The sequence below is a fragment of the Schistocerca piceifrons genome, chromosome 8, assembly GCF_021461385.2.
Source record: "Schistocerca piceifrons isolate TAMUIC-IGC-003096 chromosome 8, iqSchPice1.1, whole genome shotgun sequence".
NCBI lineage: Eukaryota > Metazoa > Arthropoda > Insecta > Orthoptera > Acrididae > Schistocerca > Schistocerca piceifrons.
The window spans coordinates 193654882-193680554 of record NC_060145.1 but is presented as its reverse complement, the minus strand read 5'-3'; positions in this window follow the sequence as shown (position 1 = coordinate 193680554).

Here is a 25673-nt window from a genome sequence, read left to right as displayed (position 1 = left end):
ACAATGGGACTTAACCTCTGAAGTCACCAGAGCCCTAGAACTTATAACTACTTAAACCTAACTACTCTAAGGACATCACACACATCCATGCCGGAGGCCGGATTCGAACCTGCGACCGTAGCGGTCGCTCGGTTCCAGACTGTAGTGGCGGCACTACCTTAGGCGTGGATGCCTCAATCCAGCCCGGACACTCAACGACGCGTGACTTCCCATTATGAGATTCTGGACTGTTCGCCACATTACTCAAAAAACTTCCATAGGGAGACACATGCATGAGTCTTGGCGCCAGCGAACGTATCAAAAACTACCCTACTGCGTGGTTATGGAATAGAATGCATTATGATATTACGTAAACGTAAGTAGCCTCCAGCTCGCCAACATGGACAGCTTTCACTGTATTGGAGTCAATATTCTGAGATTAAACCGTGTCAGTGCATGCAGGACATAAGCGATAAGGGTTTCGATATAGAAGGATTTCTCAATTCCTCTTATAACTAAAGAGTAGCAGAAGTAGCTGTGGAAGGAAACTTACTTCACAGTTACAACTAGTGTAAAAAGGCTGCGAAACTAAAGTTGTTACCGAGAAAGTGAACAAGATTTCGTACACCTGGGAGTGAACTTCGTACAGAATGTTCGGATTCTTCGAAATGCATCGTAAGGACAGCACCTGAACCCTTAGGCTCGTGCTAAATCGTTTTTCTGCGATATCCGTCTTCTTGAAATGCTAGTCGGGCCAGTATCATGGAGGGCTTTTTTCTGAGAGTGGAAGAAATACTGACAGAACAGCACGTTTGCGTAATGCCCGTATAAGACAGGGAGCTCTGTTCGAGACCAATTCCGACGCATGGTTTGGGCAAGCAGAAATTTTAAAATGAGGGTACGTTATGTTACTTACTTTCGAAACATTCTTCAATCTGGATTAAGTCAGCGTCTATTGAAGTAGATAACACTCGGAAATTACGGAGGTGAAGGATACGATGCACTAAGTTCAAAACTTCTGTCAAAGTCTCGTTTCAGGGATCGAGAGTAGGCTAGTCTACTACACCGTAGAAACACTTCCGGTATATTCCTAAATCACTTACTACATGACTGATATAGCAGTTTGCTCGAAGTATTAGACCACTTGCCTACCAACATGCGTGATACTTTTATAGACCTTATTATGAGATAGAGGTCAGCATTCACATCTAAATAATCTGTGTGTCTGTCTGCTGTGCGGTAGTGCGTGGAGTTCAATTCACGGTAGTGCCAGGAATTTATTCGTGGTGGAAGAGAGTTACAGGGTGCACTCAATTTTGCTAAAACATTCAACACTGCTCTCTATGCTCTTCGTCTGCGTAGTGGTGAACTGCCGATTTACTAGGAAATTTAAGGAATAATTAGATAATAGTTAAGCAACTTAGAGGCACACATCTAGCATCATTTTAAATCCTGTGCATTACAGATTAGGAAATACGCTTGCTCTATATATTCTCTTCAGAATTGGTGCCTTAGCGTTGCCAGGAACTTGTAAAACACTACACCGTACCCCCGAAAGAGTTTTGTATTTACACGGAAATAAAAGTTAAAAATATGAAGACTATTAGGAAAGTAAGGAAGGATAGTTTGCGAAATGGAAACCACAGTGAAGATCAAAACTGTTTTACTTGCAACGGTTAGCTACATCTTCCAACTACTTCTCTACACAGTCGCCGCTCAGACTTAGACATATGTCGTAGCGTTGTACCAACTTTTCAATTCCCTCGTTATAGAAGACAGCCGTCATTGTATTTCGACAATTTTATACTCTGGACTGCAGCTCGTTGTCTACTTCAAAATATTGTCTTCATTGCCAGCGGTTCATCTGAGCAAAGGTGAACCTCAGGGGTAGCTAATTACGGGCTGTATTGCGGATGATCAAACACTTCCCATCGAAAACGCTGCAGGGGCATCTTCATTGCCACTGCAGACTGCGGCCGAGAATTATTGTCGTGTAGAACGAATCATACGACACTTATGTTATGTGGATTACATAGCACCATGCGAAAACTTTCGCCAGGGCCTCATACTTGGCGGGAGACGCTAATTTCTAGCCATCTTTACGTTCTCAATGTGAGCTCAGTTTAAGTTGTTGATAGTGGGTGGTACCTTCTCTGAAAAATTGCACCAAAATTTTTTATCTACCTTAGTGGCTGACGGGTTGGTTCCAGTAATCAAATACCTCCACCAGCAACTACCAAGTTCATGCTTTCATTTTGTATAAGTTCCACTAGAGAAGTCTTGTGCTTGGTGGCGTCTTTGTACAACATAAAATCATTCGCAGTAGATATTAGTAAAGTATGAAGGAAATGGTTTTTTTCCGCTTCACTGATTTTCTTGCAAATGGGTATTACCAGTAAAGATGATTCACGTTGTCTTCACTGGCCATGTTCATGTGAGATTATGACAATGTTTGGCTTTATTGTATATGTTGAACCTCCTTTTGAACATAGAGAAATCTCATTGGTGGTTGCCTGATGCTTTGCGGAGAGGTAGTAAAACGAAGTTTATTTTTCTATTTGAACGCTAGAATAGCACCCTTTCCTTAAAAAAAAAATAAAAGCTCCAGTTTCCTTGTTTTGAAGCTTGTTGGTAGGTCTTTTCTGTTCTTCATCTTCGTGACAGTTCCGGCAACTAGTCTCTTCTGATGATATTCCTACTTGTTCAGGAAAGGCACGCTAGATAACTGACTCCTCCTGCAACTAACAGACAAAATATTAAGTATTACGGCTACCTCATAGCCGACAGTCGTGTAGCTTGCACGAAAACCCATTCCAGCGAATGGAAAAGCTGTACCCTTACGGGATAAGGGTGCTGTTCAGCGGCTGATACATGCGCTCCCGTACGGGCGCGGTAGTGAGTATTAATCCCAGAGAGGAGCTACTTGAGGAGAGTAGCGGCTCCAAGGTCTTGGAAAACGACAACGGCCAGGAGAGCTGTATGATGACCCCACACTCCTCCATAACGTATCCGAATGACGCAGTTGATAGAGGACGACACTTCGGTCACTTGTTACTCTGGGCCAATATGTGGCGTTAGTTTGCTATCGGATACAGAGGTAGAGATATGCCATCGGTGCGGTAGGTAAACCACTCGACAATAAACATTTTCATACTGGGTTTCACTCACGTAGACACAAGTCTGGAGATACAAAGATTTCACAGTACAGTGTCATAAGGGATGATAGTACAGCGAAATAAAAATGTAATTAATCAACACGATAATCATAATTATTGATATGTCCAATGGTTTGACTGTCAGAAAAAACTGTAGGTTATGAAACGTATTGACGTGTTACTACCAGGTACATAGATTTTAAAACGGACATTTCTGAGATTTGATACAAATTGGAAAATAATTTGTAATCGGTTTAGGCGTCACCAGATGGTGGTCAGAATCAGTCAACACTTCGTGTCGATTTCAGAGATAAGCGGAATGCATAACATATTAAAACCACCATCAACTTCAATGAATCGCGGGGGTCTGTGTCCGGATGGTGTTCACAATATGACAACATCACTGTTAGAGGAAAAGAAACCGAATCTTCCAACGTATGGTTTGTAAGAAAAATTCTACAGGAAACCATAAATGATAGTTGCAGATATATCAGGGGCGTACTGCGCAATACCCAAAAAAATGGTTCAAATGGCTCTGAGAACTATGGCACTTAACATCTGAGGTCATCAGTTCCCTAGAACTTAGAACTGCTTAAACCTAACTAACCTAAGGACATCACACACATCCAGGCCCGAGGCAGGATTCGAACCTGCGACGGTGTGGTTCCAGTTGAAGCGCCTAGAACCGCTCGGCCACCCGGCCGGCCGCAATACCCAGCAGTGACGGAACATGAAGAGTGTTCGGTCATTAACGTCCGCCAACAATGTGCCGTCGACTCGTCTGCTCACCGAGCGAGGTGGCGCAGGCACACACGCCTTGCATTCGGGATGACGGTGGCTCAAAACCATGTCAGGACATCCTGATTTAGGTTTTCTCTGACCTCCCTAAATCGGTCCAGGCAGATGCCGAGATGTTTCCTCTGAAAGGGCACGGTATACTTCCTTCCCCATCGTGCCATCATCCGAGCTTGTGCTCCGTCCCTAATGATCTCGAAGTCGACTGCACCTTAAACCAAATCTTCTTCTCTTTCCTCTCTTCCAGCCGCGCCTCTCCATGAAAGCATCATATGAGAAACATAGTGAAATGAAGAAGTTAAAAGTATTACTGAATGGCAGAAGAATTTTCATATTATACTACGCCTATACTAAGAAAAATATATAATATTTTCATAGGAAACTTTACAAGAGCGCCGCAGAATGGTTGCGTTATCTTGCCAGAATAACACATAAAAGAGAACTCTAACAAGATTATTCGAAACATCAGAAGAACAAAAACAGAGGACCAGGAAATTCAGCTTCTACATTTATCTTGTGGACAAGAGATTCAGTAGTGTAGATTCAGAGTAAGCGCACAGGTGCTTCCTCTTTATAGTTATTATATAAATGTAACTGTAGAGTACCGACATCAAAACTAAAAACGATGCACTCAAAATAATGTTTCTCATACTATCATGTGATCATAAGCCGGCCGTTGTGGCCGAGCGGTTCTAGGCGCTTCAGTCTGGATCCGCGCTGCTGCTACGGCCGCAGGTTCGAATCCTGCCTCCGGCAAGGATGTGTGTATGTCCTTAGGTTAGTTAGGTTTAGGTAGTTCTAAGTCTAGGGGACTGACGACCTCACATGTTAAGTCCCATAGTGCTCAGAGACATTTGAACCATTTGTGATCATAAAAGAGACAGTTATTGAAAGCACTTCTTATGACACTGCCACGCACTGAATGCTGTGATGCCAGTCGCTGCTAATTACGCGAATACCAAAAGAACTGTTGCAACAAGAAGCAATCAAAAGAAATTTAATTTATTCTTATTCTGATCATATGACCGTAAATTTCAAACCCAAAATCCCAAAGTTCTACGTTATTCTAAAAATTATGTTCAGTGTTAGGTAGCTGCATCAAATGGAGAACTAAAATTGTTGGTGGAGGGGTGGGACGGTGGTGGATGGCAGGCAGTGGGGGGGGGGGGGGGAGAGCTTGTGAGGGGGGGGGAGCTGTGGTGGGGGAGGGGGCGTGTCTCCGACAGCCCCTTGTATACTGACAGCAGACAAACGAAGGCGAGTCCAACATTTGTGCCCCATGAGGCACTACTGGACTTTCAGCTTTTCTTGGAGCAAAAGGATTACCTTTTGTCTCTCCTTTTGATGTAATTATTTACGTGACAGAGATGACAGCACTAAAAAGAAGGAGGGAGCGAGACTAAGGATAATTTGACGTCGACTAACGGATCATTAGAGATGGAACACTATCATTGTTTCACCGTTGCAGGTAGTTTGGAGGGGGCAATCGGTCGTGTCCCTTTAGAAAGAATCGTACAAATATTTATTTACATTAATATATTCGCATATGCATATGTGGACAATAATCAAACATAATGATGACAGTGAAAATTTGTGCCTGACCAGGAAACTCGAAACCAGATTTCGTACTTACGGCGAGTGGTATCCGCCGACAGTACATTAGCAACATTCAATAAAAAAATCTCTCTTCAACGGGAATATACATGATGGATATAAAAATACAGGTTGTACACACATGGTCGAAGACATGTGGGCGCTTAGGTCTTGCTCTGAGTTGTGCACGGATAGCCTAAAGGTAAGGCGACCGCTCACGAAGGCGGGAAATCCGGCCCGGAACAAATTTTGATTGTCCTCATTCCGTAATACAGCTGACTGTCGTCGATATGTGCAGCTGCTAGTACGTTCAATGTATTCCACAACGACTGTAGGTGTCGCAGTGCCTCTCCCTTCAGACACTCACTCACATACGAAGGATCACTGCCACATACTTCCTTCAAGGCAACACAGGCACTCCAGTATCACAATATTTGTTTTAAACTGTTTAGAAAATTATCTGTATTGCCGGATAGGGAAGTGAACCGCCGTTCCTCCGAATACAAGTACAGTGCCGTACCGTTGCACCACCTCTCTAAGTACACCACAAAAATCCATCGTTCCAACAGCGGGAGCCCTCCTTAACAAAATTAAAAACATTTAAAATCGTAATACTAACTGTGTCGACCGATTGTCTAGCAAGTGAGAAACAGTTGGTTACGCATCCGACGAGGTGTTTTCTGCATCCACTATCCCTACACTCCGCAAGCCAACTTGTGGTGTTTCGCTGAGGGTACTTAGTGTAGCTGAGTCAGTTCCTCTACCCCGTATATTAGTCTCGAAAATCCTGCGGAAGTACCGTAATGGTTAAATTTCCGTATTAGCTCACTTTTCCCTGATTTTACCTCCATGATCTTTTCGGGAGATGTACGTAGCAGGAAGCAGTACACCTGCTATTAGAACACCATATTCAGTAGTGTCTTAATGAGGTGAGAGATGTCAGTAACCATCTGAATCCGTGTGGGCTGATATACAGCACAACTATATTATGTACTGTGTCTTAGCAGAAGAACATGGTGTGGTGTCACCGCCAGACACCACACTTGCTAGGTGGTAGCCTTTAAATCGGCTGCGGTCCGGTAGTATACGTCGGACCCGCGTGACGCCACTGTCAGTGATTGCAGACCGAGCGCCGCCACACGGCAGGTCTAGAGAGACTTCCTAGCACTCGCCCCAGGTGTACAGCCGACTTTGCTAGCGATGGTTCACTGACAAATTACGCTCTCATTTGCCGAGACGATAGTTAGCACAGCCTTCAGCTACGTCATTTGCTACGACCTAGCAAGACGCCATTATCATTTGCTATTTATCTTGTGATGCATGTACCGCCAGACCGATGTTTACCAATTATGGATTAAAGTTAAGTATTCCAGAAGTTACGTACCTTTTTGCTAGTCTCTATTCCTTTAACTGTTCCAGACCTCACGCCAGCCTGCGTGAGCTTGAACGCGTGCCTTTCGGCTATCTCCTAGTGGCTTGGCTGTCTTGCCAAGTCACAATATATGGATATATCCAAAGTTTAGTAACTCACACTTTTCCTAAACATTCGTTAGATGCCTTGTACAGCTTATGAGGTAGTGCATTGTGTACGACTTAGACGTCTCATTTCCCATCTGAGAGCCTTCACGTGCATCAAAATACAGTTATATTCTCCCCAGTGACACAGTGCTCAAGTTCAATAAAATGGTCATTTTGATATGGCGAATAAATAATCGCTATACGCTGATTCCGAAATAATGTGACGACGCGCCGAATGCATTTAACAGAAATGAGTATGCATCTGTAATATGTACCAGAATGTCGACTGAAATCAATAACTATGCATATTAGGAAAATGAGCAGAAATTTACATCGGAATTCATTGTGCTCGTTATTGTCAATTATCTCACCAGCAAATTCGCGGAAAAATTCGCTAAATGAATGTTTTACTCGACACAGATTGAAATATAGCAAGTTACACAGCTGGGAAACAGCACACGGCTGCATATACGGATGTATAAGTCTTTCTGGTATAATACTGCAGCAATGTAAGTCACTCCCTATCCGCTACCGTACACTACAATAAGTTATTGGTCTTGGGTTGTTATTTTTATTTGTGCTGATAAAATCTCAAATATTTATTTGTTTGGCGAAGTTCAGAATTAAATTAGTTTTCAGGCGGAATAAATCCAGCATTGCTGTGCCTCAGAGACTGAAGATGTTTAGTAAATAAACGGACAAATTAGACACATACGCCTTACACATGTGCGTGTCGAGAAAACTTGTGAGGTATGGAAGGGACCTCCGGGGTTCGAAAGCCGTGTGGGAAAGATTCTCAAGCGTTCCTCTCCTGCTTTAATTAGCTTTTAATTTAGTTATGTAATTTAAAATTGGTATCGAAAGGAATCACTTTAAAGATTCTATGGGACTGAATTTATTCACTTAGCTGCATGGTGAACCCATTTATATATCAGATTAGGCTTTTAACATATCCTGTTAAGTTATTGCCCTTTGTTAAATCTTATCAATATCTAATAGTAAGGCCGAAGTGCAGAAGTGCGGAAGTAACCTCTATGACGCTTGACTGCGTAAGTTAAATAACATCCACAGACATGAGTAAAAATACTTTGCAGCCAAGAGTACCGGAAATATGCAGGTTCAGCCTAAACAATAGAATGTTTAACAGTAAAGCACCGAAGGCGGCTGACCGTTGCGTCATCAAACGTGGCGTCCGCAAGTCAAAGGCCATATATTATACACTATGTGGTCAAAAGTATCCGGACACCCCCCCCCCCAAACATACGTTTATCATATTTGGTGCATTGAGCTACCACTTATTGCCAGGTACTCCGTATCAGCGACCTCAGTAGTCATTAGACATCGTGAGAGAGCAGAATGGGCGCTTCGTGGAACTCACGGACTGCGAACGTGTCAGGTAACTGGGTGTCATTTGCGCCATATGTCTGTACGCGAGTTCTTCATACTCCTCAACATCCCTAGGTCCACCGTTTCCGATGTGATAGTGAAATGGAAACGTAAAGGGACACGTACAGCACAAAAGCATACAGGCGCCGGCCGCGGTGGCCGTGCGGTTCTAGGCGCTCCAGTCCAGAGCCGCGCTGTTGCTACGGTCGCAGGTTCGAATCCTGCCTCGGGCATGGGTGTCTGTGATGTCCTTAGGTTAGTTAGGTTTCAGTAGTTCTAAGTTCTAGGGGACTGGTGACCACATCAGTTGAGTCCCATAGTGCTCAGAGCCATTTGAATCATTTGAACCATACAGGCCGACCTCGTCTGTTGACTGACAGGGACCGCTGACCGTTTAAGACGATCGTAATGTGTAATAGGCAGACATCTATCCAGACCATCACACAGGAATTCCGAACTGCATCAAGATGCACTGCAAGTACTATGGCAGTTAGACGGGAGTGATAAAACTTGGATTTAATGGTCGAGCTGCTGCTCATAAGCCACACATCACACAGGTAAATGCCAAACGACGCCTCACTCGGTGTAAGGAGCGTAAACACTGGACGATTGAACAGTGGGAAAACGTTGTGTGGAGTGACGAATCACGGCACACAATGTGGCGATCCTATGGCAGGGTGTGGGTATGGCGAATTCTCGGTGAACGTCTTGCGCCAGCGTGTGTGCTGCCAACAGTAAAATTCGGAGGCGGAGTTATTATGGTGTGGTCGCACTTTTCATGGAGGGGATTTGCAACCCTTGTTGTTTTGCGTGTCACTACCACAGCACAGGCCTACATTGATGTTTTAAGCAGCTTCTTGCTTCCCTCTACTGAAAAGCAACTCGTGGATGGCCACTGTATCTTTCAACACGATCGAGCACCTACCTGTTCGTGGATTGGTTACCCAAAATAACATACATGCCATGGACTGGCCTGCACAGAATCCTGACCTGAATCGTATAGAACACCTTTGGGATGTTTTGGAACGTCGACTTCGTGCCAGGCCTCACCGACCGACATCAATATCTCTCCTCACTGCAGCACTTCGTGAAGAATGGGCTACCATTCCCCAAGAAACCTTCCACCACCTGAACGTATGTCTGCGTGGAAGCTGTCATCAAGGCTAAGGGTGGGCCAACACCATATTTCATTGATGCTTTACCGATGAAGGGCACCGCGAACTTGTAAGTTATTTTCACCCACGTGTACGGATCACATAGTGTATTGTATTTTTGCATACCACTTATCAGGAAAGGAAGATCTGTGTGATCAAGACCGAAATGAAAGCAGCTTTGACTCACACATTGGTTGTTATTTAAAATAGCGACAAAATACAGGACACAGAACTCTGCTCTATTTAGCATCCAGAAAGAGAAGAAGGACAATTACGAAATAATCTCGAAACCTCGATGATTGCAACAGATAGCAGGCTTCCATTGTGTCATTGTATCATTTGCGTGGCGTCGATAGCAACGCATTACAATATTTATAAGTTATTTCGTAATGAACACAGTTTTTCACTGTTTGTGTATATGAGTGTTGTCATGAATTTATGCTGTCTTTCGCCATAAGAGGGAATAAACATAGAGTAACACTATACTGCCCCTAGAGCAAAGAGAGCTTCATTGCTGATTTAAACGTAGCCATAGCCTCATAGATAAACAAAATTAGTGTAAGACATGCAAAGAATTCGAAATTAAAATTTCCAGATACAACCAGAAATCCCATGAAGTTTTGATATTATGATAAATCAGCAAACGGATTAGATCCTTCTGATCAGATACTCTGTGAGCATAAAGGCATTGAAACGTATGATGACTGAGAGAAGACCGAAAGAATACTTTTTCCCCAAAGTGGTTTCTCTGAGGAAGATCGTAAAATCTTCTTATTTTAAATCGTTGTAGGAATGTCACAATGATCGATATCGAATTGCGCGACTACAGCATTGAAAACCAATAGAATTAGCTGAGCAGCGGGAAGTCCACTGAACCTTAAACTATTCTACACAGGATAAGCGAAAGAAATGGCACGTCTTCTAGCAGCTGCCTATCTAAAGTCGCTGGAAAAGTGACGCATTCGCGTTATAAGGTAAAATGTACTGATCATTGCTGTTTTCAAGAAGGATGGCAGAACAGACCCACAAAATTATAGGCCTATGTCAGTGGAACAGTGTGTTGTAGGGTTTGCGAATTGTGTTTCATGCACGACTGTTGTATCACTTCTGGTGACAGAAACTCTGCAAGACACACATGCACTCCACAAGGGAGGTTCGTGTTCGCCCACAAGTTCAAGAACACTATAGCCACGGGAACCCAGGCTGAAGCCATGTTCCTTGTCCTTCAGATGTCGTTAGTTAAATTGTCATACTGTCGCATAAGGAACGACTACGAGCGTACTTAATAACAGGCCAGTTTTGTTCCTAGCAAACGGCAGAATGTCATTGTCAAGCGAGAGACAGCTTCCGACAATAGCAGCTTTGAGCCTTAATCAAAGGAGTGTTGTAGGACCATTGCTTATTACACTGATTGCCATGTTAGAAAACTGCTTCGTAAGCAAAGACAGCTTCATGACAAATTCAAGTGAAGTCAAAACCTAGTTGACAAACATAAACTGAAGAAGCGACTGTAAGCGTAAGGAGAACAATGAGAGAAGTACTAAGTGACGCTGACAGTAAAATCGATCTGAGTAAAAGCCACAGGAGGTTTTGGTATTACATAAAATACGTAAACTGACCGAAACCATCTAATTAGTCACACAGGGGCCATATTGGCACCGCAGCGGAAGAGGACAGAATGGTGGGCTGATATACTGATTTCTGAGTTTTTACATTGTTTTAACATCGAACGTCGTAGCACGTTCTCTCCTTTTAGTCATCATACTAATGTCGAAATGTCGGATAATGAGATAAATTATCGGGGAATAGAAAAGCAACCGCAGTATTAGTAGTGGAAATGCATCAGGACCAGATGAGATACCTTTAGTTTTCTACAGAGGTCATGCGAAAAAACATTCTCGCCTACTGACAGCATTTTATTGCAGGTCACTGGGGATACGAGGGTTACCTAGCGACTGGAATGAAGTTCATTCCATTTTTCAAGAACGGACATAGGACAGAAACACATAATTACAGACCTATAGTGCTGGAGTCAATGTGTTCCAGAATTATAGAATTTGTTATATGATCACGAATTATGCCTTTTCTGGAGAAGCAGTCTCCTACAGAAAATTCAACACCGATTTTGCCAGCAGAGAGCTTGTGAATTCAGGTCGCTCTGTCCCTCCATGAGATCCTGAGTGCTGTAGGTTGAAGTCGTGTACCGAGACATCAGGAAGGTATATAACACCGTCCCCCGAGCGCCTCCCCAGGTGGTGGATAGAGGAATGCCTCTTAGATATAGGTGCTACCGAGGAAATGAAATACTCAGACCGGACCAAAACTACTAGTAACGTCTGTTCCACAGTGGGCGGCTACAAAAGGCGTCTGTTCCGCATGTCAGTGACGGCCTCAACCAACCTTGTGCCATATATCCAACTACTAGACATCATGATGGTACAACGAGAAAATCTCACTACCATGGTCCCAGTCAATAGACTGGTATCGTCGTGAGCATCGGATTCCGGGGAATCACGGACATCATGAAAAGAATCGGAGCTTCTAAAACTCCCTCAAGACCAAACCCAAACACTACATCGGCACACTCAACGTGAACACACTGATGAAGACGGGAAAGAAGAAATAACTCACAGACACTGTCGAAAAATTTCAAATCAAAATTTGCGCACTGCAAGACACACGATTTACAGACGAAGACCACTTCAACACGGAGAACTTCAGAATATACAACGGAAAACCATCGAGACAACTGAAAAGCCTACGGCTTTTTGGCACAGATTTTGCAGTACACGGGTCTATCATGGACAGCATAATTGACTTTTCGTCACCAAGAAAGAATCAGCACCATCACAGTGAAATCAGCCAACGAATCCTACACAGTAATCAACGCACATGCACCGACTTATAACTACACCAGGAAAAACCCTGACGAAAATGATGGCTTCTGGACGATAATGGAAGAAACTATCAGGAAAATTCCTGCACATGGAGTAAAAATAATATTGGGAGACCTCAACGCTAAACTTGGAAAAGAAAGGGAATACAGACATACCACAGGGAAACATACACCTCACTACAAACATATCACAGGAAAACATACTCCACACAAGGACACAAACAAAAATGGAAAACACCTCATAGACCTTTGCGAAAGCCACGACCTCGACATTATGTCAACAAAATTCAATCTTCAGAACGACATTGAGTCTATGATGTATGTACTGTAGAAAAAAACAAGCAGCACGTGATAACCATCAGCCCTTTACTAGAATGTCACAATCAACATAACTGATGATTGTATTGGTATTATAAACTCGCTAATATGGGATTTTCCTGTATTTCAGGTTTTGTTTTAATACTGTTATGTAATTTTATTTTTCAACCAAATTTTCTGAATTTCTATTTTAGCTTTACTGCTGCTTCAAAATTACTACTTAACTCTACGTTAATGTAATTAGGAATTGTGAGAGGCATGAGTCGCCTTGTCTTCCACCTGACTGATCTGACCGGTACTGTAGTGACGCCTAAACAAAAATGGCTCTAAGCAGTATGGAACTGAACAACTGAGGTCATCAGGCCTCTAGACTTAGGACTACGTAAACCTAACTATCCTAAGTACACCACACACATCCAAACCCGAGGCAGGATTCGAACCTGCGACCGTAGCAGCAGGACGGTGTCGTGGCGACAGATCATTTCTTAAGAGTCAACGAAAATTAATAAAATACAGTCTGTTGCGGGGTCCTAGCACGGTATCTTTACTGGGTCTCACCGAAATTTCTGTTACTCTTACCTATAGACAAGTGAATCACATACAATGAAACGAAAATCTGTGAGTAAGGTAGTAAATGTACAATTTATTCCACAATTCACATATTAAATCTTGAAGAGATTAAACATTCATTGCTAACAGTTTCAGTTCATGTAGTCCCTAAATGGTCATATTAATTAGAGTAACTATTTGTTGGGAAGTTCTTACACTGATGGGGGTACCAATTTCGTTATGACAGTTCACTACCATTGTTATTAAATTCTGAAGTTATATGACAGATATGCAGCGATCATAAGGCACGAGGATGACAGCGAATGACGACAAGCAGGTTTCTAGGGCAGAGCGACAGACAGAGGGTTCGCCTCATCCATACGAGTTAATCAGTTCTCATGCCTATTTGTTCCTATAGCGATGCTCCTGAAATTTATTCTTACTGCAAGCAGCGGTGGTAGTCATCGAAGCAGTGGTGTAACTTATTTGCCAGAGAGGTGAGCTCTCATCCGAGTTCGTCCATCTCTGAATATATGAGTGCAAAAGTTTGAATGTATTTTGTTCTGAACTGCAAGACCAAATGCTTACGACTGTTCTGTTCTGTACTTCTTCCTGGTGACAGGAAACTTCTGGTCAATCACCCGATTCGCAGCCTACACTGGCCAGTGATATAATTTGTTATTGTTTTTCATCCTCCCTCCACTGGCTCTTCAAAAACTCATCCTGTAGTCAAGTTCTTTACCGCCGTTCTATGTCCAAAACGTGGAACTCAGGACCTGCACCGTATCGTCTACTAATGAAAGATCAAACTTTTCCCACCGGTGCAGTTTTGCCGTTGTTGTAGAGCAAAAGGGAAAAAAAGTCGTCCTCCTGTGTCGGCGCCAGTTTTGCGGGCTACAAGCCACGCAATGAAGCCACAGTAGGTGATATTTCGGGTATATTTTCTAAAGATGTTTTTCGTTGCACACCCACGTTAGCGTTTCTCTCAAATAAATCTGACCACTATGCAAGTTTTCCTCTCTTACATGAGGGGGTGTTGTATAGCCAACAGTTTAGATTGGGGAGGGGGGGCGGGGGGCGGGTGACAGTGAGAGTTGGTTTCTTAGCACCACAAATGCGTTGTGCTGTACAGTCCTGGGCAATGACGATATGTGGCAACATACCAGATGGCAGCTGCCTGGTTGCATGCCCAAAGGCCCTTTCTCCTCCTTTTCCTTGGCCACAAATTCACTGTCAGCCTGTAAGGGGCATCACCTCGTAGGTCTCCAAGGGAACGACACCTGTGGCAGCCCCTCGCACTTCATAGTGCTCATTCGCCCCTAACGGGCTAGTGTTTGGCTTTTCAGTACCTTATACAAAACACACAAAATTCCATCATACTAGAAAATTAGAGTGAGTCAGTAACGTTCGTGCAATCACTGTCATTTAATTGGATGAGATGTGGCTACCCAGAACGGTTAGCTAACTTTCAGAATCAAATGATCAAAAAATAAATTTTATGTTGAATATGAAATTGGTTCTTGTCCTGTAGAGTTGGATAGGGGCTTTCTTCTATTTTCTGTACGTCTGCGACGTAAATGATTGATTAGTGGTAATAATATTGCTAATACATGCAATCACTCTTTCTCAGTTGGTACTTCAATTATATTTATCGTGTAAACAACAGCAAATCCTGCCCACCCAGTGAAACATATACTCTATTAGGCATAAAATTGAAGTACTAAAATTTAGCCAGTCAGCAATATAAATTACATATCTCTAGTGTATAAAATTACATATTATGATCTTTTCTTCTAAAATTGTGTTTGGTAATTACTGAAAAACTTCTACAAGTGTCAGGTCGTGACAGTTCATATTTTGTATCTACTGTTCCCGGAAATATTATTTGCAATAACAGATGCTGCCCACCCCTCATCTCTACATTACAGAGAACACTACCATTAAAATTCAATGTATTTTACTTGGAATATAGCGACTTAGCGAAAAACTGTATTTTGTATCAAGCAAATAAACCATTTACAGTTTGGTGAAAAGTGGCTCTGAGCACTATGGGACTTAACATCTATGATCATCAGTCCCCTAGAACTTAGAACTACTTAAACCTAACTAACATAAGGACATCACACAACACCCAGTCATCACGAGGCAGAGAAAATCCCTGACCCCGCCGGGAATCGAACCCGGTAACCCGGGCGCGGGAGGTGAAAAGTGCTTTCAAAAATAACAACAAACAAAATACGTTACTAACTTAAATGTGGAAATGTTAGTAACCTCAAATTTCTCTTCTCTAAAAACTTTAAAATACGAAATAAAGTTGCTATCTGTTTGTGACACCCATGTCTGGGCACATACTTGTGATAATTACACCGAAAACACAATATCTAGCAACATAAGCCAACAATAGCATCTTAAATATCGCTCTCTTGGGTCGTGGAATTGAAATATCACTGCACGGCTTTATTCTCACTAAACCAGCTCGGTACGCCTGTGTGAGTAAGGTTATATTAGCCCACCAGAGTACACATTCGGTGGCGTATGGTCTGCAGCAGTATGTCGGCCTGACAGAACTGAGGACAGTCTGCACTAGAAAGAGAAAAAATAAACAAATTATCTGGAGGCCATTGTTGTGGCTGCTACATCCTGATCGTTTTATGGTGCATCACAGGATGCCAGGTATTGATGCAGCAACTAGGTTCGTCTTTATTGCCAGCCCAGACTCCTCAGACATATGTGGGAGCAACAGCAATAATAACTATAGTGCACGTCATTTACGACAGCGGCCGAGTTTAGGTTCGTTCAGCGCATCTGACATCACAAAACACAGTCAGCCAATGAACACAGAAACGTTCAGTCATAAATAAATTGAACAAAAGCAATGTCTTGATAGCAGACTTTCCTTTACAGAAAGTTTGGAAAAAGCATTCTTTATACCAATTACTTCATATTGTATTGATTAATTAATCCAAAGAGGCAATAAGCCTCCTAATTCAGGCAACAGCAAAGAAAGGTGTTTGTATCATTCTCACGAACCGCTTTTTCGCTATAAAAAACAGCGGTAATTGTTTATTTCTTATTGCACTTCGATGAAACGTGAATAACTCATAGTCATTCCAACAGTGTTGGTCGGTATTTTGCGTGACATTTTAGAGTCCTCCAGGACTTCTCTTGAATGATGAGCTGTGTTAGTGTAATGGTTAGGGTGTTCAGGTGCTCAAACCTTGTACTGTGCTTAATATCTTTTTATTTAAAAACAATATCGAAGTGTGTTAATTCATGAATTTTATTCGTTTGAATGTAATTTTTTGAAATTTCTAGTGCTTTGTCTCTTCATAGCAATAATAATAATTTTTCGGTTTTTTCTAATTTTGTCCTCCAATATATCTTTTCACAGCAATTAAAAACGATGAAAAGGCACACATACAATATTCATGTTATCTGTTTTGTTTGTATATCTTCTCTTCTGCAGTCGCTGTTTTACTACTCATATTGAGTTATATTCTTTGCGACAGTATTAAAAGTATTATTTAGAGCAGAATTTCGTCTCGTACGTTGCCCAGCTACTTGATTGTCTGACTCAATTCTTTGCTTCGCTGCTTTGGCAATATCATCATATTCAATGTTTTCGGCTACTGATCTATGTTTTGTCAATTATTTGCTGTCCGTTGTGACAAACACAAATTGTTTGCGCACTGCGCCTCACTGACAATATATTTTAGATTCTATGTTTTATTACGTCCACAATTCAGTTTTCTGCACTTCAAATGGCTCTGAGCACTATGGGACTCTACTGCTGAGGTCATTAGTCCCCTTTCTGCACTTCGCCAATTTCGTTTTAATAGAACTTTTTAGAAAAAAGCGAAATGACTCTGGTATAAAAAAAATTATTACAGTCGCGAAAGACGGAATATTTCTCAGTATTACATACGCCACCTATCTGGTACTTAAATTAAATGAGATATTGCTATGCAGTAAATTTTATACGAAATTTACGTATCTTGTCCATATTTCAGTCTCAGCACTGTGGCAACTAAAATCGACCATACGAAAAGTATACGCTATGAACTTTTACCTCTGCAAACACTTCAAAATTTCGTGCAATGGTTTACTACATTAAATGCTGCACAATAAGTGCGTTGAATATCGAAACAAAATTAAGTCGTTTATTGGGGGAAGATATCAGTCTAGAAGATGTGTAAAAATAAAGCCGGCCGAAGTGGCCGTGCGGTTCTAGGCGCTACAGTCTGGAGCCGTGTGACCGCTATGGTCGCAGGTTCGAATCCTGCCTCGGGCATGGATGTGTGTGATGTCCTTAGGTTAGTTAGGTTTAAGTAGTTGTAAGTTCTAGGGGGACTGATGACCACAGCAGTCCCATAGTGCTCAGAGCCATTTTGTAAAAATCAAATTTTAGGGCCAAATAGTTTTTGTGAAATCGAATGATGTGTCAAAGCAGACAGCACAGGCGACCAGTGCAGTGATGACAAAATCTCGCACTGCGCGGAATGCGGGGAGCACGTCTCTGTCGCAGCGAAAGGGTTAATGCGTCCGTGGTGACTTTACGTCATAAACTGCGCTCTCCCTCCTAAACCTAAGTTTGCGAACTATAATATACTATGGTGCTGCTTCTCTTGGCACGTGCGTCGTTTGCAAACTGGCAACGCAGCCATCTCCCGCGTCTGGGCGAGCATGCGCGCGCCACCAAGATAAAAGAATTGAACTATAGAGAAAGTTCCAGAAGCTATTGTGTCAAGAGGCTGACAAGTCTTGGGATGACCCAGGCATTTTGCTGTTTGACTTTGCTATTGTTGACAGAAGGAGTCGACATAAGCCGCAGTTCAGAGGAGGGCATAAGCAGTATGTTGGCAGCAAGTATTTGAGAAAAGGAACAGTCAGCAAGGTGGGATTCCTCAAGGCCCAGTGGTGTGTGAAGAGTCGCAATGGTCAAACTGACAGTTCTCACTGTAGCATATCGACCATATTAGGGCAAAAAGTACACCAGAGCGGAAGTGAGTTGCAACACTGTTAGCCACAGGCCGGCAAGAGTATTATAAGCTGCAAAGCAATTTACGGCTGACAGAAATGGTGAAGCTGAATAAGCTGGGCGCGTTATAGCAACAGCCGATGCTGCGAATACAATAATGTAGGCCCTAGACAAACATAGTCTGGAGTGTATAAGTAATCTGCGATTCGTGTGTTAAGATGTTGTTGTCTACTTATCACAAGCCTACACCACGAGCCTGTGACACCAAGAGCGACATCCCAGACCGCAGTACAACGTCCGTTGTTCGACTGCGGGATGGGGCAGCCTGCCCTGAGCCATGAGAGCAGCTGCCACCAGAGCGGAGAGCCACCTGCCTGCTGGAGGGAGGTCACAGCTGCCAGCTGTTCCACCGTGCTGTCATCTCGGTCGCAGCTCGAGACGACGCTGGTGGTGGCTTTCGAGTATGCCACACTAAGCCCGCTCTATGTGCTGTCAGCAATGCTGGATGTCTATTGTCATGCTGGAGATGCAACTGGATGTCTCCACCAAGCCGTTCCTAATGTACTACAGCTGATGGCCGGAATAAAGAACTTACTTAAACAAATCTACTGCTGACTCAACACTTCATATCACTCTCCAGTGGTGACAGTCCATGAGTAATTTACCACTGGTGTCAGATCACTGACGTCATCTCCTTAGCGCCACACCTGAACCTACACCCTATGGTATGGCGAGTCCAAAAAAATTTGATTCTATATTGGAGAAAATGGTTGAGAATTTTGCAAGTGAATATCGTCGTGAGCAGAGAACAAGTGGATTTGTCTAGCTGTAGAGGCAATGAAAGTCATGATTCGTTAGTGCCTGTTAGATGCAAATATTGTAATCTTGAGAGCCACTCAGCGCCATGTATGGAACAGTTCTAGTAAATTGATATACTCGTATCTGTTAGGGGCATATGGCTAGGCGATGCCAAGAGTTGAGATGGCTCATGATATGTAAAAATTAAGCTAATGTATTTCACTTTCTTGTCTTGTGAATTTTAGTTCTGAAATTAAGTGTCGTCAACGACAAAGCTTCGACAGAACCAAAGACACAAGGTGTGTCACAGATGGAAGCAGTAAACATATTGTTAGAAAAGATGGTACAGTTAACATCAGATAATACAGAACTGCGTAGGTTGGTAGAACCGCAGTCATCACTAGGAAGGTATAGATTTGTCAGTCGAAAGTTTAATTTCTTCTTTTTATTCTAAGGCAAACCGCAGATGCGCAGGCTTTTGTGGGAGACCTTGGCATTTTGGCTGAATTGCAAGACTGGTTTCATAAGGAATTATTGAGTGCTTCAAAACTAACAGAGGAAGCTAAAACTTATGTAAGGATACAGAAGATCTTAAGGGAGCAACTCATTTGAAGTATTTAAAGAAGGGTTAATTCAGAGACACACGGAACGATATATTGCCCGACACTACAGGGAACATAAGGACACCGTATGTTGTTGTTGTCTTCAGTCCAGAGACTGGTTTGATGCAGCTCTCCATGCTACTCTATCCTGTGCAAGCTGCTTCATCTCCCAGTATCTACTGCAACCTACATCCTTCTGAGTCTGCTTAGTGTATTCACCTGAGCAAAAGTCTTGTTCCTCCTGCCACCGAATGTAACTAATTCATACTGTATCTAACTTTAACCTATCCATCTCACTTTTTAAATTTTCTAACCTACCTGCCCGATTAAGGGATCTGAGATTCCACCCCCCGACCCGTAGAACGCCAGTTTCATTTCTCTTGATAACGACGTCCTCGTGAGTAGTCCCCGCCCGGAGATCCGAGTGGGGGACTATTTTACCTCCGGAATGTTTGACTCAAGAGGACACCATCAACATTTAACCATACAGTAAAGCTGCATGCTCTCGGGAAAAATTACGGCTGTAGTTTCCCCTTGCTTTCAGCCGTTCGCAGTACCAGCACAGCAAGGCCGTTTTGGTTAGTGTTACAAGGGCAGATCAGTCAATCATCCAGACTGTTGCCCCTGCAACTACTGAAAAGGCTGCTGCCCCTCTTCAGGTACGACACGTTTGTCTGGCCTCTCAACAGATACCTTTCGGTTGTGGTTGCACCTACGGTACGGCTAGCTCTATCGCTGAGGCACGCAAACCTCCCCACCAACGGCAAGGTCCATGGTTCACGGGGGTGAATTTGCACATAGGACACGGAAAGTTAAAGGATGTACCTACGAATTATGACAGGATGCTGCAGCCAATGAAACAATTTTGTAAGAAATTTAGCAATGGGCACTAGACGCTTTTTTAAGAGGGTGGCATGAGGAATTGTCTGGATGTGTATGGATAGGAGGCCCAACAGATTTGTGTACAGCGGTGCAGCTAGCTATACAGTGTGAGGAGATTGATCTGTCGACTGGAATACAGGGTACAGGCACAGTGTCTGCATCTAAGAAAATGTTTCAGGTTTGGACGAATGGGGTATGTAAGGAAGCTTTGTAACAAGCCTTAGAGTAATGCCAGTAAAGTAAGAGGAAGTAATAGTTTCAGAAGTAGAGGACCGGGAAAGAATAAATGTTAAACGCCAGCTGGAACCCGACAGCCACCTATGGTCACACCAGTAAGATTTGACGCAAAGGTGGACTGTGCGATAACATGAATAACAGGAAGAAAGGTTGCAGGATATTAGTGGAAGAAGGGGCGCATGTGCAAGTCGTCGGCATTGGTCTGGTGGGACGTAAGCAATGGAATCAACCACAATACAGAGGACGTGGTGTGGGAGTAAAGACTTCACACCATTAGAAACGGTGGATGTACACTTCTGCCTCGACAAAGTTCAATTTAAACAATGTATAGACATTGTGCCACACGCGAGTAAGGGCTACGACATGATTCTAGGATTAGATTTCTTATATCAGCATTGTGTCATAATCGATCTCTGCCAAAATAGGGTGGAACTTGTTACAAATATGTCTCAGCTAGGTGAAGCAATGGCGAGTGTAGCGATGTCACGAGGGCAGTCTGTCACTAAAGTCGAACCAATTAAACCACAATCGACTACAATAAGACTTGATTTGCACGATTGTGCACATTGGGTACTGGGAAATCACTTTGGATTAGTGTTAACTTTTTTATTTATTTTATTTATTTATTTATTGTTCCATGAGACCAAATCAAGGAGAAGTCTCCATGGTCATGGAGCGAGTCAATACATGAAATTATAACACGATATTAGAAACAGATAAAATGAAATATAGAAAAACATATTCAGGTGATAAGTCGTAAGTTTAAATGAAGAAAATCAACAATGTAACACTGGAATTTGCTTAATTTTTTAGTTCTTCCAGGAGCTCCTCGACAGAATAGAAGGAGTGGGCCATGAGGAAACTCTTCAGTTTAGTCTTAAAAGAGTTTGGGCTACTGCTAAGATTTTTGAGTTCTTGTGGTAGTTTATTGAAAATGGATGCAGCAGAATACTGCACTCCTTTCTGCACAAGAGTCAAGGAAGTGCATTCTACATGCAGATTTGATTTCTGCCTAGTATTAACTGAGTGAAAGCTGCTAACTCTTGGGAATAGGCTAATATTGCTAACAACAAACGACATTAAGGAAAATATATACTGTGAAGGCAATGTCAGAATGCCCAGATTTTTGAATAGGGGTCGACAAGACGTTCTCGAACTTACACCACATATAGCTCGAACAGCCCGTTTTTGAGCCAAAAATACCCTTTTCGAATCAGAAGAATTACCCCAAAAAATAATACCATACGACATAAGCGTATGAAAATATGCGAAGTAGACTACTTTTCGTGTTGAAGTGTCACTTATTTCAGATACTGTTCTAATGGTAAATAAAGCAGCATTTAGCTTCTGAACAAGATCCTGGACATGGGCTTTCCACAACAGCTTACTATCTATCCGAACGCCTAGGAACTTGAACTGTTCCGTCTCGCTTATAATATGCCTATTCTGTCTGATCAAAATATCAGTTCTTGTTGAATTGTGAGTTAGAAACTGTAAAAACTGAGTCTTACTGTGATTTATCATCAAATTATTTTCCACAAGCCACGAACTTATTTCATGAACTACATTATTTGTTACTGTTTCGCTATTACACACAAGATCCTTCACTATCAAGCTGGTGTCATCAGCAAACAGAAATATTTTTGAATCACCTGTAATACTAAAAGGCATATCATTAATATAAATAAGAAACAGCAGTGGCCCCAGCACCGACACTTGGGGAACGCCCCACTTAACAGTGCCCCATTGGGACTGAACATCACTGCCACTCTCAATATTGCGGAGAATTACCCTCTGCTTTCTGTTCTTAAAGTAAGAGACGAACCAATTGTAAGCTACTCCCCTTACTCCATAATGGTCCAACTTCTGCAGTAATATTTTGTGGCCAACACAGTCAAAAGCCTTCGTTAAATCAAAGAAAACACCTAGCGTTCGCAACCTTTTATTTAATCCGTCCAAAACCTCACAGAGTAAAGAGAATATAGCATTTTCAGTTGTTAAGCCATTTCTAAAACCAAACTGAACATTTGACAGCAAATTATGTGAATTTAAATGCTCCAGTAACCTTGTATATACAACTTTCTCGATAACTTTAGCAAACACCGATGGCATAGAAATAGGTCTAAAATTGTCAACATTATCAACGTCTCCCTTTTTATAAAGTGGCTTCACTACCGAGTACTTTAATTGGTCAGGAAACCGACCACTCCTAAAGGAAAAGTTACAGATATGGCTGAGAACTGGGATAACATCCATAGAACAATACTTCAGTATTCTGCTAGATACCCCGTCATATCCTTGAGAGTTCTTGGTCTTTAGTGATTTAATTATTAACTCAATCTCCCTCTTGTCAGTATCATGGAGGAGTATTTCAGGTAACAGTCTCGGAACACTTTTTTCTAAGAGAGCTATATGATTCCCTGTTGGGACTAGGTTTCTATTTAGTTCACCTGCTATATTCAGAAAGTGATTATTAAATACTGTACATATATGCGACTTATCAGTAACACGGACATTCCCACTACGCTCTGATTCTATATCCTCGACCTGTCTCTGCAGACCAGCAACTTCCTTTACGACTGACCATATGGTTTTAATTTTATCCTGAGACTTAGGTATTCTATCTGCATACCACATACTTTTTGCCTTCCTAATAACATTTTTAAGCACCTTAGAATACTGTTTGTAATGGGCTGCTGCATTTAGATTTTGACTGTTTCTAACGTTTTAATATAATTGCCAATTTGTTCTACAAGATATTCTTATCCCTCTAGTCAGCCACCCAGGCTGCCTGTTTGTGCTAGTACCCTGTTTTAAACGTTCTAACGGAAAGCAACTTTCAAAGGGCATGAGAAAGAACTTGAGGAAAGCATTATATTTATCGTCTACTGTATCAGCGCTATAAACATCTTGCCACTCTTGTTCCTTTATAAGGTTTACAAAGAACTCTACAGCAACTGGATCAGCTTTCCTGAACAGCTGATGACTATATTTAACACGTGTTGCAGCACAAAAATCTTTTAAAGTTAAAATATGTGCATCATGATCTGAAAGGCCATTCACCTTCTTGCTAACAGAATACCCTTCTAGTAATGAGGAATGAACAAAAATTTTGTCTATGGTTGTTCTATTGTTCCCTTGCACTCTCGTTGGAAAGAATACGGTTTGCGTAAGATTATATGAATTAAAGAGGTCTACCAGCATCCTCTTCCTTGCACAATCACTTATACAATTAATATTGAAGTCACCACATATAACTAACTTTTTGTATTTCCTATAAAGTGAACCAAGAACCTCCTCTAGCTTTAACAAAAATATTGTGAAATCGGAGTCTGGGGATCTGTAAATAACAACAGTTAGAAGTTTAGCTCCGTTAAATTTAACCACACCTGCACAACATTCAAACACCTTTCCAGTGCAGTACTTTGAAACATCAATTGACTCAAATGGTAGGCCGTTTTTCACATACATGGCTACTCCCCCACACCGCAAAGATCTCCTCGAAAAGCTGTCATAACTTTACCTTTCCGGTAGGAATTTTTTATGTAGTAGAGCCTTTATAAAAGAATTAAGTATTAGATCAGATGGGCTGCTTGGTTGAAAATGGTATTGTACGTGTACAAGAAATAAAGGGTAAAAAGAAAGTACTTGTAAGCCGTGCTGCGGCTCCCGTTGGTGCTGTTTGTAGGTTTCTCTCCTCTCTTGGAGGCCATACTGAATCGTTTAGTTGCGGTTGTTTGTCTTCATCTCGTGTTGACTGGCATCACTTGGTTTCACAAGCGTCGCCTGTTGGCTAGTGGCAGCAGCGGCCATTATCGATATGTAGTAACTGCGGGCCGGCCATTGTAGCCGAGCGGTACTAGGCGCTTCAGTCCGGAACCGCGCTGCTGCTACGATCGCAGGTGCGAATCCTGCCTCGGGCATGGATGTGTGTGCGGTCCTTAGGTTAGTTAGGTTTAAGTAGTTCTAAGTCTAGGGGACTGATGACCTCAGATGTTACGTCCCATAGTGCTCAGAGCCATTTAAACCATTTGAGTAACTGTGGGCCTATCTTCGGGGCGACGTCGTGGCTCTTCTGGGTCGAGGCAGTGTGAGTTCGGTTGGGGACTCAGGAGGAGCCAGGTCCGCGCAGTGCGGAAACACACCGCCGGAAGCGAGGTGCAACAGAGGCAGCCACAGGCACGCAAGAGTGTTGCGAGTTCTGAAGTAAAACCTGGCCGTCTAGTGTTACAAAGCACAGCCACCTGGGCGTGCTCCAATGCCCTATCAGAAGAACGGAGGCATCTCCTCACTTGACACCAAGAAAGTGTTTAGCGTATGTGCCTTAAGTCCTAAACGAACATAGCAAGGGGCATATAAGCACTAGGCCATTTGTGTATTAAAATATTCTTTTCTCAGTATCACAACCTACACCAAGAGCCTGTGACACCACGATCGACATTCCAGAATGCAGGATGGGGTCCGCTGTTCGACCACGGGGTGGGGTAGCCCGCCCTGAGCACGAGAGCAGCTGCCACCAGGGCAAAGAGTTGCCCGCTCGCTGGACGGAGGTCACGGCCGCCTCCGCGGTGTCGTCAGCTGTGATGCTGTGCTGTCATCACGGTAACAGTCAGAGACGTTGTTCACAGCGGCATTCGAGTGACGCCACGCTCGGATCCACTCTTTGCGCTGTCAGCAATGCTGGACATCTATTGTTTTGCATGAGAGGCAACTGGACGTCTCTATCAAGCTTATCCTGATGTACTAGAGCCAAGGGTTGGAATGAAGAAGTTAGTTAAACAGATCTACAGTCGTCGCAACATCTCACTTCACTCTCCATGGGCGACTATAAGA